Raw genomic sequence first — 16094 nt, 5'->3', positions numbered from 1 at the left:
TGTTACTAAGCAATTAAAACAATGGTTGACTGCCGAAATGAGAATAAATATTTTTTACTGCAGGGGGTCTCTGTTCATGCTGTTCCTAAAAGAAATGACATTTCCAATGATACAGGAGCATTGACACAAATCAGCTGAAGTTATTTGTAATCACTGCAGATATAATGCAAAATATTTTCCTAGAATAGTGCAAAGTCCAACTCTTTTGCATAAACTTATTGAGTTGAAGTATTTTTCAAAAGTTAAGTAGATTAAACTTCTGGCTGATGCATTTCACTTATGTTTTTCATGTGGTAAAATTATGTGAAATTACACACACACACACACACACACACACACACACACACACACACACACACACACACACACACACAGATGTCATCTGGTTTTGAACAATCAAAAGTTTAAACAAACTTATTCTTTATTAAAAAATATATATTTTTCACATTTTATAATAATAATAAAGTCATCATAACTCACACAAACGGAACTATGGGAATTATGTTGTGATCCAAAATAAATACAAATAATTTAATATTTTAGCATTTTAGCAAGTAGACACCTTTATTGCCTAGAATTTCCAGAAATGTATTCTTGGCATTTTCTCATCTGATTTCTTGAGGAATCTCCCTGAGATGCTTTTAAAACAGTATTAAAGGAGTTCCTACCTATGCTGGACACTTATTGTCTGCTTTTTGGAATATTTTTCTCCAAGTCATCCATTAAAAAAAAAACATTTTCTAATGAAAGAAATTAATATTTTGGCACAATTATATTTTTGTCTACAACACCATGTTGTAGTGTGTGTGTGTGTGTGTGTGTGTGTGTGTGTGTGTGTGTGTGTGTGTGTGTGTGTGTGTATTTATATTTCTAAAGACCTGATTTTTTTTTTTCTCCAGCAAGTTTTGCCTACTGTTTGTTATATAGGACATATTATTAAGAAAAATGTTCATCAGATTAAATGCTGAAAAATGATACAATGCATAAGGTACAAAAAGTTTTTTGTGGATGTTAATCTGAGAAAGAAGTTAATGTAAAATAAGCAAAAAAAATCTGGAATTCCTTAAAGACTTCAGAGGGTTAAATGAGAGGCTTGGTGTTTAATCAAGAGTTAGTGAAAGTTTACTCTATGTGGTCATCTGTTTTTGAACAATATATCAAACACAATCAGTCTTATCAGCCAAGGAAGAGTCACTCAAAAGGAATTTGACTTGGCAGGTCTTCACAATGGCAGACATTGTAAAAAAAAAAAAAAAAAAAAAAATTAAGAAGGCATATAAAAAAGGTTCAATGAATGTGCAGGTAACTTGAGATTTTAGCTTATAATATGAGTCCTAACATCATTATATGCAATATGGCCATAATCTATAGACCAAAAACACTTCTTTGTTTTTCTACTATCTCGTCTATAGCAGGATTTAGCATGTGCACTACTGTGGCACGAGGGTCTTCAGCAAGAACGTGATAATCCTGTCAAACATTAAATGTATTAGGACAAGTCAGGAAAGTACTTGAGTACCAAAACCACTCAAGCTGCATCTAATGATAGAGAGAACACTTATGTTGGATTATAGTTTATAATCCTGGAAGCAAACCTAGGGGTGGAAGAAGCTAAGAAACATTTGGAATAATTACTCAGTCTTTCTCAAATGTGTGCAGAGGTGATACCAAGGTTCTAAAGATACAGTGAAGAACTTTGAATGCCCTATTAAATGTTAAAAGGAAAACAGGAAAGGGAAATAAAAGTAAAACGGAAAATACTCTACTTACTGCTTGCTATGATTTAAAACACTACATCACTACATTTCTGTATAAGCAGATATTTGTAAAGTCAACAGGTGACCTATCGGACACTGTCAAGGAGTGGATCTAAATCTAAATGACAGCAACATTAAGACCTAACACCTATCACTGCAATCTATCTGTTGCTATGTACACTTATGCACTTATGCGCTTATTGCACTTGTTTTACATAGGCTAGTCTGAGTTATTATCATGTAGCTAACATTCAAGAGATTAGGAATAAAGCTGTTAGCTAGCATTAGCTAATGTTCTCCCAAACAACAAAGGTACTATCAGTAACTACAATCACTGCAAGACTGAACGTAGATGTCTTTTTCTTTTGGTAAGCTTTGTTGTACTTTTTTGTTCATGCTTTAAATAAAGTTAAGAGTTTATTTTCTATGTATTTGGGACACACTGTCTGGTACTCTATCTTGAGTGAAGATACATGACAAATGGAATTTAGTATAAAACTGGTTTGTTAGTCTGTGATGCTGCCTCTTGGGTTGCGTGTCCAAACAGAACATAACACTGATTTCCCCACGATCCAGGATAACAAATATAAGGTGCACTGAGCCAAATCTGAGTGTGACTTGCTTGACAAGGTAGATTGGGACATGTTCATTGGCTTGCAAAATCAACAGACTTCAAACCCATAGAAAACCTGTGGGATCATTTGGATATGAATTCTATACATTAAAATATATGGAATAAAACAGTGCTTTCCAGTAGCATTTGAAATCAGACCGTGCTTGTGTGATTGATCTAATCACAGGACACAATTAATTGCACTACACATTGATCAGCACTGAGGGATTATAACAGTCAGACTATAATATTATCCTGTCAGATCTACTCTCCAAACTGACAGATAATAAGCACTTTAAGAGCATATGACTGAACTATGCAAATTATTAGTATATTGTTACCAAAGAACAGCACTGTATTGCAGTATGTAATGTATTACTGTTGCCTGTGTTATTTAAAACTAGTGTGAAATAGATCTCTGTGTGTGTGTGTCCTTCAAGGCCATATAGTTTTGCAACTTTCAAATAAAGTATGGTACATCAGACATAATGAAAAAGTTAAAATGCATCAAATATGGAGGTGTCAAATGGAGTGTAGTAAATGCTCAAAATGAAAGAGGTATGGAGTAAAGTGCCTCTCTGTGTCTGAAAAACTGGACTTTGTTATCTGATGGAGACACAGTAGCACTCACAAACCTATTCCCTATTCCCTACTCTTTTCTAACGACACGATTAATAAGCCAATTCCTATATTCTGTTTGCTTTCAAGTGGGAACATAACCAATCCAGATACACAAAGCTGTTTGAACTGTCAGTCAGGAGGAAAGAGGCAGGAGAGTGCATAACCCTAATCTTTCCATTTGAAACATGTAATTAGATACAAAGTATATGGAGGCACTTTGTGAATTTTCCCCTCTGATGCTAAATACATCCAAAGACTGAGGTTTCCTAGTGTTTGTACCAGCTTTCACCTAGTGTGTGACTGTCAGTATGAAGTCATCAAGACTGAGAGATATATAGAACGAGAATGCAAAAAAACCAAACAAAATTAAAACCATAAAAATGCAGGTCAGAGAACATACCTGCTGCAATATTCAATAATAAGTAGAGATAACACAAACGAATATGAAATAATAGTCATCTGGAAAAAAAGATGTAGGAAAGTTAAAGAACACAAATAGGCAGAGAGTGAAAGAGCGGGGGAAAAAAGTGTGGTCTATTGAGGCAAGCAGCAGGTTCTGCTGCATAAAAGTGGAGGGTAATGAAGGCAAACCCAGAGGGAGACCTGAAGCAATCACCAAACACAATAACACCATAGAGATGCCCGTCACCCTGGAGACAATGGAGACCTCTCCTCAATGATGTCATCTTTCCAAATCGGGCCACTACCATCAGGCTAAGAGGTTCAAGAGATTCTATAAAGAGCGAACTGCTCTCTTATCCTTTTGGAGAAGTAATGGTTTAACTCATCCATTCTTGAATTATTGTTTTCTTTTGTGAGTTTATTTAGGATCTTTAAATACTACAACCACCACAACCAAAATTACACTATGAATATGGAGCAGCGCAGGTCGCAGATTGAGCTCAGTGAGGCAGTTCTGAGGAGAAGTTCTGTATTTGCCCAACCTATTGAACTATGGCAGATTCTCTAGAAAAGCTTCCATTTCACATTCACTTTGAACATTAGAAGACAGGATGACAAATTGATATGGCACCAAGTGGAACTGGAACAACTACAACTTAAGCCTATGTGTGTGTGCATGAGAGAGAGAGAAGGGCAGATTCTGAACTCATCGACCCTCAGGCTAACGTGATCGCACAACACTTCTGTTTCTTAACGCTCACATGCTGTACATGGTCGAAGCAGATTTCAGCCTTCAAATTTATCCTTCTCACTGACACTTCAACCTAATCTCACAACCTCTTTGTGGGAAAAAGACAATGATAGTTAAGATAAAGTAAAATGGAAACAGCACTTAACGGTGTAAGTACATTACATCGTATTCTAGCCTCTGTAGTTTGTGAGGTTCTTGTAGCAGCTGAAGTGAATGTTTCCTCTCTTTTTTTAACAGGGGCACCCCAATGGTCTGGACATTGAAGGTCAATTACATAACATACAGTGTAGCCAAATCCAGTCTTGTAACACCCTTTCCTTCCTAAGAGCCTGAAGAGGCAGGTTATGATGTTTACAAAAAAAAAAAGAAAAAAAAGAAGAAGATTAAGATAAGAATTTTCACTTTCTTTTTTTCCAGACTACATTATACACTAATACACTATTAGAGAAAATGAACAAAGATGTTGAAAAGTTACCCGACTGTATCCCTTCCTTACAATACAAATGAAGATAAGAACAAAACAAAAATGTTGAAGGCAATTTGTGTTCAAACAAATTAGGATAAACTGCTTATGCAGCTATGACTTGAAAATGGCTCACTAATGGGCTATAAAGAGAACTAAAAAGAGTATTAGCTAATAGCTTTTACCATTTATGCAGTGTACTTTATAGAGAACTGGGAGCTATTTCCGATTCAAGAATAGCGTGCGTCAACTAGAGAGTGATTTCGGCCTCAGCCTTTATGTGTGTGACACGTGACAGAATGGCAGCTTCCACTGCCTCCCTCGTTCCACCCTCCATCTGTGCAGCCGAGCCTGAACAGCCTGCATCTCTCCTTGAGAAGGCCATAAGGCTGCGCAGCTTGAACGCAGAATGGTGTGATGTCATGCTGCATTAGAATGCTCAGCACCCGTTGGCAGCCTTTCCCCTCCGTCACGTTTCACTGTGCCCATGACAGAAGCGCATAATTCTGAAAAGTTTGAGATTTCTCTTTGCTTTGAGGTAACTCGGATCATTGCGTGTGTGTGCGCCAAGCATGACTAAAGTTCTCCAGAGCACTGTGGCAGGCCATCTGCCTTTAGAATGAAGAGACATTTGCTGGAAGCAAGGATTTCTTATGGGCAGTTTTACTTATGGCTCAGAGGTGGTCAAAGTATAACCACACCAAAGACGAAGAAGATACACAAGTCACCCTTTTTAAAATATCTTATATTTTTGAGGCTTGTATCACTGCCAAAAAGTGAGGCTCAATAAATTGATATGGTTATTGACATATAATAACATTTTTATTTCATGATTTGAAGATAGGTAAGCAGTCTAAGAAACACAAGAAGCGAAATGCTACTCTCTACAGGGCTGGACAAATCATAAATCCCTCAGTCTAGTAAACTTTAGTCTGGTCTGGTAAAGCCCCAAGGTGCTTACCGAGTCCCTTTTTTTTTTTTTGGTTGCCTAGAAACCCAAGTGACTAGGCTGAAATGTGGTAGCTACTTTTTTAGCTACCACATTTATCTACAATGGACAATTTTTACCATTGTCTCTTGTCTGGCTTTATTTGGTTTTATTCTGTTTTTTGTTTTTCTTTTCTAACTCTGTTCAGCACTTTGGTAAGTTTTGCTGTGTTAAACGTGCTATATCCATAAAATTTACTTACTTACTTACAAGCTACTGTAATGTAATGATATATGGAAAGCTAGCTAGTTAAGTGCATTACTACAGACCATGTGACTAGGTATACAATCACGTTTGTGTCCTCAACAAAATGTTAAGTCACTGGTGACCATTTCATCTAAGAGATTCTGTCTTCACGTCACATCTAAGCCATATTCAAGTCTGGCTAGTCTCATTAATTTCTCTTGATATGTTTAACCGCATGTTGTGCTAGCAGGAGATTTAAATGACAGCTTTACACTGCACTTTAGTCTGTGCACTTTCCCCATATTTGCATGTTCCTAATTCTGAAAACATCATCTGTGATGCTTGCACGCTAATTAATCCAAATAGAGCAATCAGAGCACGCTATAGTAAGAGCATTATGATGCGTCACACCAGTCTTAATCACATTACATTTAAACATAACAAATGGGCCACAAGTCGAACTCGACGCCAACGGCATCCACCACCACTGAGCGTAGTTGTTCTTGTTACTAATTTGTATGTCGGAACTACCTTTAAAATATACTTCAAACATGAAGGAAGCTACTGAAGAAAAACTATTTGAGACATTTGTCCTTGCTGTGACCTTGACCCTGTTTGATTCCATTTCAAAATCTAATCAGTCCATCTGCTGGTTAAAATGATAATTCCATATAAATCCTACAACCATTCTACCACTCATTCTTAGAAATCTCACTAACAAGAATCTTAGACGGATGGGCAACCCGAAATCATTAAAGTGGTGGAGGCATTACAAAAATATGTATAGCAAAAATATTTTTTTATTACTCTCAAATGACTGAGGACAGCTTACGTCTGTTAATTCTACACTGATCTATATTTGCCTAATCACTGTATCTTTAATCCAGTCTCTCTGGAAAGAATCCTAAAGAGTTTCTGTCTTTTTCATGCTCTCCTCTTCAGTGGTGCTGACAGGGAATAAATCTCATCCTTTGGAGAGCAGCCACTAAACATATTTCATAATAAAACATAACCCCTTTATTGACCAGCTTTCTTGGCTGCATTGGAATACTTCTCTTCACATACCCCAATGCACTTTCTCCTTCATACACATACATGAAGGGATATGCTCATTTCTTTGTAGTCTGTGTATTTTTTCTTACAGCTGCTGTTTTCATACTCTGCCATTTAGTTTTTATAAACATGCATTGTCCTTACAATCTGTCATGCAATTACGCAAATACTCAAAACATGTCATTTCTGAGAAAGAGCATAACAGTCCTGATAGCTTATTTCCATTTACAGTGACATGTGCACACCTTACTTCTGAAACCTGGCTTACATTGGCAACAGATGTTCTATGCAGATTTCGCATCCCAGATGGAAGCCATATTACCAGTGGAGACTCATGGTATTACACCCACGTGGCTAATTATACCACAAAATATACCACCTTCTATACCAAATACATTTTGTTTGGGTTTCAAGATGATTTATCTAATGATTTTACTTCCTCTGATTCTTCTCTTCAAACAGTAGATATGTTGTATCTTCTACATAATGAGTCTGACATTATGACCAATCTCTACAAATTTCTGGCCACTTCCACTGATTTGCAGAGCCAAGTATTATGACAAATACAGTGATGCTCTCAAAAAAACACACCATGCAAAACCTTGGCAGATATCTTAGAGTTAAGCAGCAATGATGAGTTCAAGTGGAATTTGTGTATTCATGCCTTCAAATGGTAAGGCAAACACACAAATTCTGCATTTTCCACAGAATTATTCAACACAAAGCCTCTGTATAACTAAAATCACATGGAATCACATTATCTTAGTGTTGACCACAAACCAAACTTCCATGGACTCCACTATACTATACTATACTATGCTATACTATAATATACTATACCACTATACTAAGAAACTTCCACATCGAATCTCAACTCATGTACTTGAATCCATCAGAATATTTTGACTACCTAAGTGGGGAGGAGCATAAGATTGGGGAGGAGCATATGACTGGGCCATATAATATCATGTTATGGTTATGGTTACATCTAAAAAAGGAGGCTACTGGTTCACATTGTACAGTTGGAAACTCTTCCAACTTAAAAAAAAAAAAGAAACCTACAATTCCTTGTTACAGATATAATGCTCTGGTCCATGAATATGTTCTTACGTTATAGCACAGAGATGCCATGCCAACACTGGTTACACCTGCCACGTAAATGAACAAGGAGCCAACAGTGCACACGTCACAAACATGCTGAAACAACAAACAGTCTGCTTACTTTGCACATTAAGGTTAATACTCCAGTATCTGTTCTTGTGGTTTCTGATGAGAGGTCAGCTTATGGCGGTGGGGGGAGGGGGGTGGGGATGTTTGGGAGAGGGGTGCTGCCTCCCCTTCCTCCCCTTCCTGCCCTCTGTCCACACACACATTGCTCTTACCTGCTTCCTGTGCCTCCAGCAACAGAGGAAACCACTGCCTGTCAAAAGGTCACCTGGCAACCGCTTCCGTTCAAGCACTCACTGCACCCAAACAGAAAGTTGTTATTGTGAAAGACACATAGGATGGTGAGAGACATAAAAATGGCCTTTACTCAGAAAGCAATGTGCATAAAAAAAAACACACTTCAGCATTTTCATTTTAGCACAATTTTTTTATCATGCACCTGTTGTGCATTGAAAAAAAGCTCTATCTCCTGTACTATAATTACACAATCAAGGCCATGACCTGAACAATAGGAGTCCCGAGCTCCAAGCTCCAGTTAATATTTACCCTGAAAAGGATAAAATATTTGTGTTTTTTCGGTGCAAATCTTTCAGCTTGACCTGCTGTTTGACCTGCACTGTCTTGGTAATATAAACCATCATTCTGGAAATTTAGTGCTGTAGTTGCGTAGGTGGAGAGGCTGAATAGTTTAGTTCTTTACCAGCAATAAGTGTTACCCACACACACAGAGAGAGAGAGAGAGAGAGAGAGAGAGAGAGAGAGAGAGAGAGAGAGAGAGAGAGAGAGATAGGAGTCAGAGATATATTCATCATCTATGATATTTGCAATGAAAAGAAAACATATTAGGAACACAGATTCCCTTCTACGCCTACACCCACACCACAGAGAGATGTTAGGAGGTCAATGAAAGCATGGTGTAAGTAGGAAGAAGAAAGAAAAGGGGTTTGATCCGGAGATCAAGAACACATGTGCAGTTCTTGAGTTTCACAGAAAGCGCTGGGTTTCTCAAAATATGAACATGTATGTGCTTTAGATGAGGTGCAGCCCAACTGCAAACCTAGGGAGCGATGAGCCTAGAGAGGACTAAAGAGTTGTTACGCAGTAAAACTCTGGGTGCAGGAGAGGAGTACTGGATGTAAGCACATAGAAATAAATGAGTTGCTAAACATGTATGCACCATATTCATAAAGTAACTATATTTAATTGAATGCAGTTTAATGCAAATCAATATCCATAATACCTAATGTCATGGAAAGTATATAGTTTGTTGAAATTGCTTGTAATGTAAGACCAAGTTTCAGCTATTCAGTCTCTCCTCTTATGTATCTACAATCACATTTTGCAATTAGGTTAAGTGCTGAATTTCCAAAATGGTGGTTTCCTCTTACCAAGAAAGTGCAGGTCAAGCAACAGGTCAAGCTGGAATATTTGGATGTCATTCTGGAAGATCAATGAATGCTCCAAAGCCTATGTTAAACAGATAAACGCTTTCTTTTAGGCCTGCATTTGTACAGCTCTCCACAAAGTAATTACAAATTCCACATTTTCAAAATAAGGTGTCAGCTTTTCCGAATTTCCTCCCTTTTCTCCACATTTTTCCCCATTTTACATGAGGAGATTAGGACTCAAATCCAGCACCCTCAAATTAATCTTTCATACGAGAGCATTCAAACAGCTATGTGTGAGAGGGCCATTTCCATGACAACAGGACGAGATTAGGTGGTGATTGTGCGGGACCTTGATTGGGAAAAGCACTTAAAGATTTCTCTTCTCACTGTGAAAATGGGCTGGCCTGGCGAACAAAAGAACACAGAGGAAAAAAAGCAGAGCATGTGAAATTCATTGGCAAATTTCAGGATATGACTAATGCATGCATTTCAATTTTAGGCCTTTTAGTCTTTTTCTTTTTTTTGAATGGTTGATCTAAAAAAAATAAATTGTTGTTACTGCATGTGCAATATTTTCTTTTGTGAAAAAAAGATTTCAGGAGATTTCCATTCATTTCTGGCTTTTCACCTGAATTCTTTTAAAGCACATTCAAGTAGCGTGACAGACGTTCGTGAATAAGATAATGAATTCACACTCCTGCAGCCTCATTGTTAGTTACGCTTTCAGTTATTGTTTGCAGTCATTCAATGCTCTCAGCATAGAAGGGCATTTTGCAACTGGCCACTTTATTAGGAACACCATACCAATACTGGGTAGGACACTTTTGTTCTCAGAACAGTGTCAGTTCTTCATGACATGGATTCCACATGGGGTTGGAAAAAATTCCATTGAGTTTCTGGTCCATGTTGACATGACGGCATCACATAATTAATGCACGTTTGTCAGCTGCATATTAATGCTGCGACTCTCCCTTTCAACCACATCCAAAAGGTGCTCTGTTGGATTCAGATCTGGTGACTTTGAAGTACACTGAACTCATTGTTTGTTCATGGGGCAGCTGGGACAACACAATGCATTATCATGTTGGAAGTAACCATTATAAGATGAGTAAATTGTGGCCACGAAAGGGTGCATGTGGTCAGCAACAATACTCAAAGAATACTGTGGCATTCAAACGATGCTTGGTCAGTAATAAGTGGACCATTGTGTGCCAAGAATACATTCGCCACACCATTACACCACCACCAGCCTGAACTGTTGAAACAAGGCACGTCTTCTGTTGTTGTAGCACATCCACCTCAAAGATCCATGTATTGTTCTTTTCTGCTCACCATGGAGTGGTTATTTGAGTTAAGGTTGACTTCCTGTCAGCTGAAACGACTCTGGCCATCCTCCTCTGACATCAACAAGGGGTTTCTACATGCAGAACTACGGCTCACTGGATGTTTTTTGTATTTTACACTATTCTGTGTAAACTCTAGAGATGTTTGCACTTTCTGAAATTGTCAAACCAGCCCAAGAAACATGCCAAGGTCACTGAGATCACATTTTTGTTTCTGGTATTTGATGTGAACATGTGAACTGATTTAAGATGAAGATTTTGAGCTGTATCTGAATGATTTTATGCATTGTGCTGCTGCCACATGATTGGCAGCTTGGATGATTGCATGAATTAGGTGTTCTTAATAAAGTGGCTGGTGAGTGTATGTATGTACACAAACAAGCAAATGGTGGCAGACTTCTCAAATCTACAATTTTCTGCACTGGACACTACTGAAACTCAGGGTCAGCAGTGGCTCAATGGTTAAACGTTCTGGGTTACTGACCAGAAGGTCAGGAGTTCAAGCCCCAGCACAGCCAAGCTACCACTGTTGGGCCTTTGGGCAAAGCCCTTAACACTCAGTTGTGTAAGTAAGATAAATGTAAGTCGCTCTGGATAAGGGCGTCTGCCACATGCCGTAAATGTAAAATCAGAATCTTCTCTTGGTAACTGTGTCCATATTGAGTGGCCAGATGTCTGGCACCTCCTCTGGAGCTTTTCAGTGTCTTGTGCATACAGATTACTTGCAAATGCACAAATCCTAGAAGATTTTATCAGGATAATTCTGTTTCCATCTCAGATTTGAGATTTCTTCCCCAACCGTTAATTAGTGCATTCCAAATCCTAGCACTAGAATATGACACTAATGAGAGTTGGGCCACTAAAATCTACCACTGTAGATCACCCCTGATCATTAATGTACATAAATCATGAAGATAACAGACACAAACTGCCTATCCAAAAAAAAAGCCCCAAACCATATTTCAGTCTCCTAAGATCATCTATCCTCATTCTAAGATGCTGAATCTAAGTTATACAGACATGTGATTCTGGGAAGAGCTGTGACCTTGACTCAATCTGGAGCCTTCCTATGGTGACAACTTATGATGTAATCCCGCAGCATGTCATGCAGCTGGACTGAGCACAGAGTGTCTAGCAAATAAACCTTCAACTGTAGAGAAGATTAAACAGAGAGAAGTTGTGACAGGGTTAGAGACAGATTTACATTGACACAAAATGAATGTCTGACCTCATTACAACAAGGTAGTACATAATGAGGTGGTCCAGATTTACTGCATCGGAACAGCTCCATGATGCCAGCGCTACTGAGTTACGATGAAGGTCACAGTTAGGTCACAGTCATGTTAGTGTTAGCATTACTGAAGCCAGGACCTTCAGAATACTGGTGACCAGCTGAAATCACAATGACTTTAAGAAGAAATTAACATACACAATCAACTCCAGAATTATTGGCACCCATGGTAAATATGAGCAAAGACGGCTGTGAAAAATTGCCTCTATAGTTTACCATTTTGATGTTTTGTTACCACAGATTTTGTGCAGATTTGGGCCAAGTCATGCAATGTGACATCATCACAATGTGCATTCAGCCAAAACCCTCTTCAATTCACGTGCACTGAAAATGAGCACAGCTAAAAAGTCTCATTTACCAACAAACATCACTGCAAAAGACCATGCAAAACAATTTCATACAATTGCAATTTCGCCAATTCATAGTTTTCCGAAAAAAAAGCACAAAACCTCTGCAAGCTGCATCACAAATTTTGAAAAAAAAAGCCGCAGTAAAATCAAACATTTATGGCCGCAACAATCACAAAAAAAATCTATGAAATCATGTATGGACTGATTAAAGGTTAGATTTCTCTGTGAGCTTAAGCTAATAAACCACATTTACCAATGATTTTGTAAATCACTGTACCTTACTCTGTATGATTTATAGTACAACACATACAATCCTCTACCAAAATATAGGCTAATGTAAAGACTTCACTCTATGTGCAAACTTTATCACAGCATAATCAGAGGCAAAGCTTTTGGTACTCATTACAGTATAATGCCTCTATATTACCCTTGTTGAAAAACAACTACAGAAAGAATGGTCTTCAGGAAACAGTTAAATCAGTGAACACTTACTGAAATCAAGCCTAAAGTCCTAAAGTAATCTTAAAAAACAGCGTTTACCCTAAGTGTTTACCCTATTATTGTGAAACATTATGAGGGCTCATAGCTGCATGGATTTAATGTTAAGAGGCTTTCGCATAAGGGGAAAGAGCTAAACACTGCTGAGAATGGGAAAGTAGGGCTCAAGTGAAAGATTTATTTATTTATTTTTGTATTTATGAAATACACTTAATAGATGGAACATTTATGAGCTAATAAAGAAAGCAAAAAAACCCCAAAACATTAAATAAAAAGTTTGTCCCAATACCCTTTAGAAGAATAGATTTTAAGTAAAATATACAGTGCTGTGAAAAAGTATTTGCCTGATTTCTTCTTTTTTTGTGTGTATATCTCATGCGAAATAGTTTTAGATCTTCAAATGAAATGCAACATAAAACAAAGGCAACCTGAGTAACTCACTTCACAGTTTTTTTGTTTACTGAAGCAAAAAAAAGTTATCCAACACCTATCACCAATGTGAAAAACTATTTGCCCCGTTAAACTTCAAATCTGTTTGTTCCAACTTTAACTGCAATAATTGCAACCAAACGCTTCTGATAACTGGAGATCAGTCTTTCACTTACTTCTAGGACTAGGATTTACTCCTATGCTTTGGATCATTGTCTTGCTGGATAATCCAGTTGCACTTGAGTATCAACTTACAGACTGAAGACATTCTCCTTTATGACTTTCTGATAGAGGGTAGAATTCATGTTTCCCTCGATTACTGTCTGTAGATACGATGTGTTTTTTGTGGAATTCAGTGTTTGGTTTACGCCAGATGTAACAGGACCCCTGTCTTCCAAACAGTTCCACTTTCGACTCATCAATTCACAGAACATTCTCCCAAAATTTTTGAGGATCACCAAGGCGTGTTTTGGCAAAATTCAGACAAGTGTTAATGTTCTTCTGGGTTAGCAGTGGTTTTCACCCTGCCATTCCTCCACAGAGGCCATTTTTGCCCAGTGCCTTTCTGATAGTGGAGTCATGAACAGTGAACTTTATTGATGCAAGAGTTACAAGGTTTGTGCTATCATTTCCATCTTTTCATAAAACTGGTTAAAGGACAGAACACACATCTCATCAGGGACTATTTTACTGTTTGAATGTTGTCATCGATTTCTAGTACAGTTCACCAAGGATACTATTTAATTAATCAATCAATTAATTAATTAATTCTGCATAATAATTGTGACCAGAACAAAAAATATCACTACATTATACACCACTAACACATGAAGGAAGTTGATATCTTGCGAACCAAAATGTATTAGCTGTAGAATGTACACTTGTACAAAACAAGTCTTGCCTGCTTGTATCCCAAGGACGCATCAAGTACTTTTTTCCCCCCTGAAGCATGCCTCTTGATCATAAAATTGCAATTCTGTCTCTGCCAAATAAAACAACAAGATTTAAGGTTAATTCCCCCTTAAGAGGTGTAAGCACATTTTGGCTCCATTCAACGATGCTGTGACATTGAAAATCCGGATATTTCTGTAAGCGATTGTTCCAGATAGGGGTTACATCGTAAGACGAGCTGAAGAACCGACAAGCAGGGACAAGACTTTTGTTTTATCTAAGTGTGGGTTTCTGGATAATGCCTAGCAGCAAGAGAAAAAGCTAAACAGCCATTACGTTACCACACTGTCACTAACCACTGTTTATCTCAATAAACCCAGAATAAAATGGCAGTCTTATCTACAGCACATAAAAATACCAATAGAGTCCACAAATAGAACCTGATATTGATCCTGTTAGAATATATCAGTCCTAAATCTAAACTTTTTCTAAATGCTATGAACCGAAGATGCCTAAAAACACATTATACCCTGCGACAGCAGAGAGGAACACAGAGATGAAACATTTGTAAGCATTCCAGCTTTAGACCTTTCCACCTAGTGAAATTTGACAGACACGGTCGCGTCAGATTGGAGCGCTAGTCCGTTCTCCCTTATCTCCGCAGAACAGATGTGGCAGCTTCATGCCAATTCCCGCCTGCACAGGACGAGTAGCGCATCGTCATACGTCAGGTCTGATTTCACAGCACAGCCGTCAGCCAAAGCCTCTTAAAGCTTAGAAATGAATCCGGCTCTGTGGATGTGCTTAAATAACTGCCAGCATTTATTTAGGGGAAAAGCTTTTGATTTCGTAATATTTCGGGAAGTTGTGGTAGGTGTGAAAATGTTTCTGCTGAACTTTGGGAATGGCTGGATGCACTTGGCTGGGATGAGCCATTCACTGAGGTTGATAGGAGTTTGCTAGCCATCAGTGTCAAAAATGAGCAAATCAGATATTCTGCTAATGGCGTTCTAATCCAACTGCTCTGAGCTACTATGCAACAGGCAGAAAAGAAGAAACGAGCAAACTTGGGCAGAAATTGGTTTGGCTTTCATTGGCTTAGCGGTTCACATGTTTGCCTCACACCTCCGGGGTTGGGGGTTTGTATCCTGCCTCTGCCCTTTCTGTGCGGAGCTTGCGTGTTCTCCCTGTGCTTTGGGGGTTTCCTCCGGGTACTCCCGTTTCCTCCCCCAGTCCAAAGACATGCATTGTAGGCTGATTAGCATTTCCAAATTGTCCATAGTGTGTGAATGTGTGTGTGTGTGTGTGTGTGTGTGTGTGTGTGTGTGTGTGTGTGATTGTGCCCTGAAACAAGTTGGCACCTCATCTCTGCCTTGTGCCCCGAGTTCCCTGGGATATGCTCCAGGTGCCCTTGCGACATGAGTATGGTAAGCAATACAGAACATGGATGTGTAGCTTTGTGAAAAAAAAAAAGAAAAAAGAAGGGAACCTAAAATTTTCTTAAGAAAATTAAGGATTTTTTCAAATGTTGCTAAAAAGACACAGAAGCGGGCCTATGAATTCTCTGGTCAAAAAAAAAAAAATTCAGCATCCAGGTTGCTGCAATGTAGGCTATTAAAGCAGACAGCTGAAATTCAGTTTTTAAACACCCCAGCATTGCTGCTGTTCCTGATAAATTCGTACCAATGCAACACACACTACCATGTCAGTGTCATGGCTGTGCTGAGAACGATCCACTACCCTGCAATGGTAGCTTTAATATGGTTATTACTAGCCTTAGGTTATGTGGAGTGCCATAGAAGTCGCTGGGATCGAACTGTTACTATAGAAATGATTAGACATGCATTAGACTGAATGCATTAATATAAACCTGTGTTTGCACTACTATCAGAGATGCTGTACA

This window comes from Ictalurus punctatus, chromosome 7, assembly GCF_001660625.3.
Source record: "Ictalurus punctatus breed USDA103 chromosome 7, Coco_2.0, whole genome shotgun sequence".
Taxonomy (NCBI): Eukaryota; Metazoa; Chordata; class Actinopteri; order Siluriformes; family Ictaluridae; genus Ictalurus; species Ictalurus punctatus.
The sequence above is the reverse complement of the archived record's forward strand: the minus strand, read 5'-3'. Positions refer to the sequence as shown.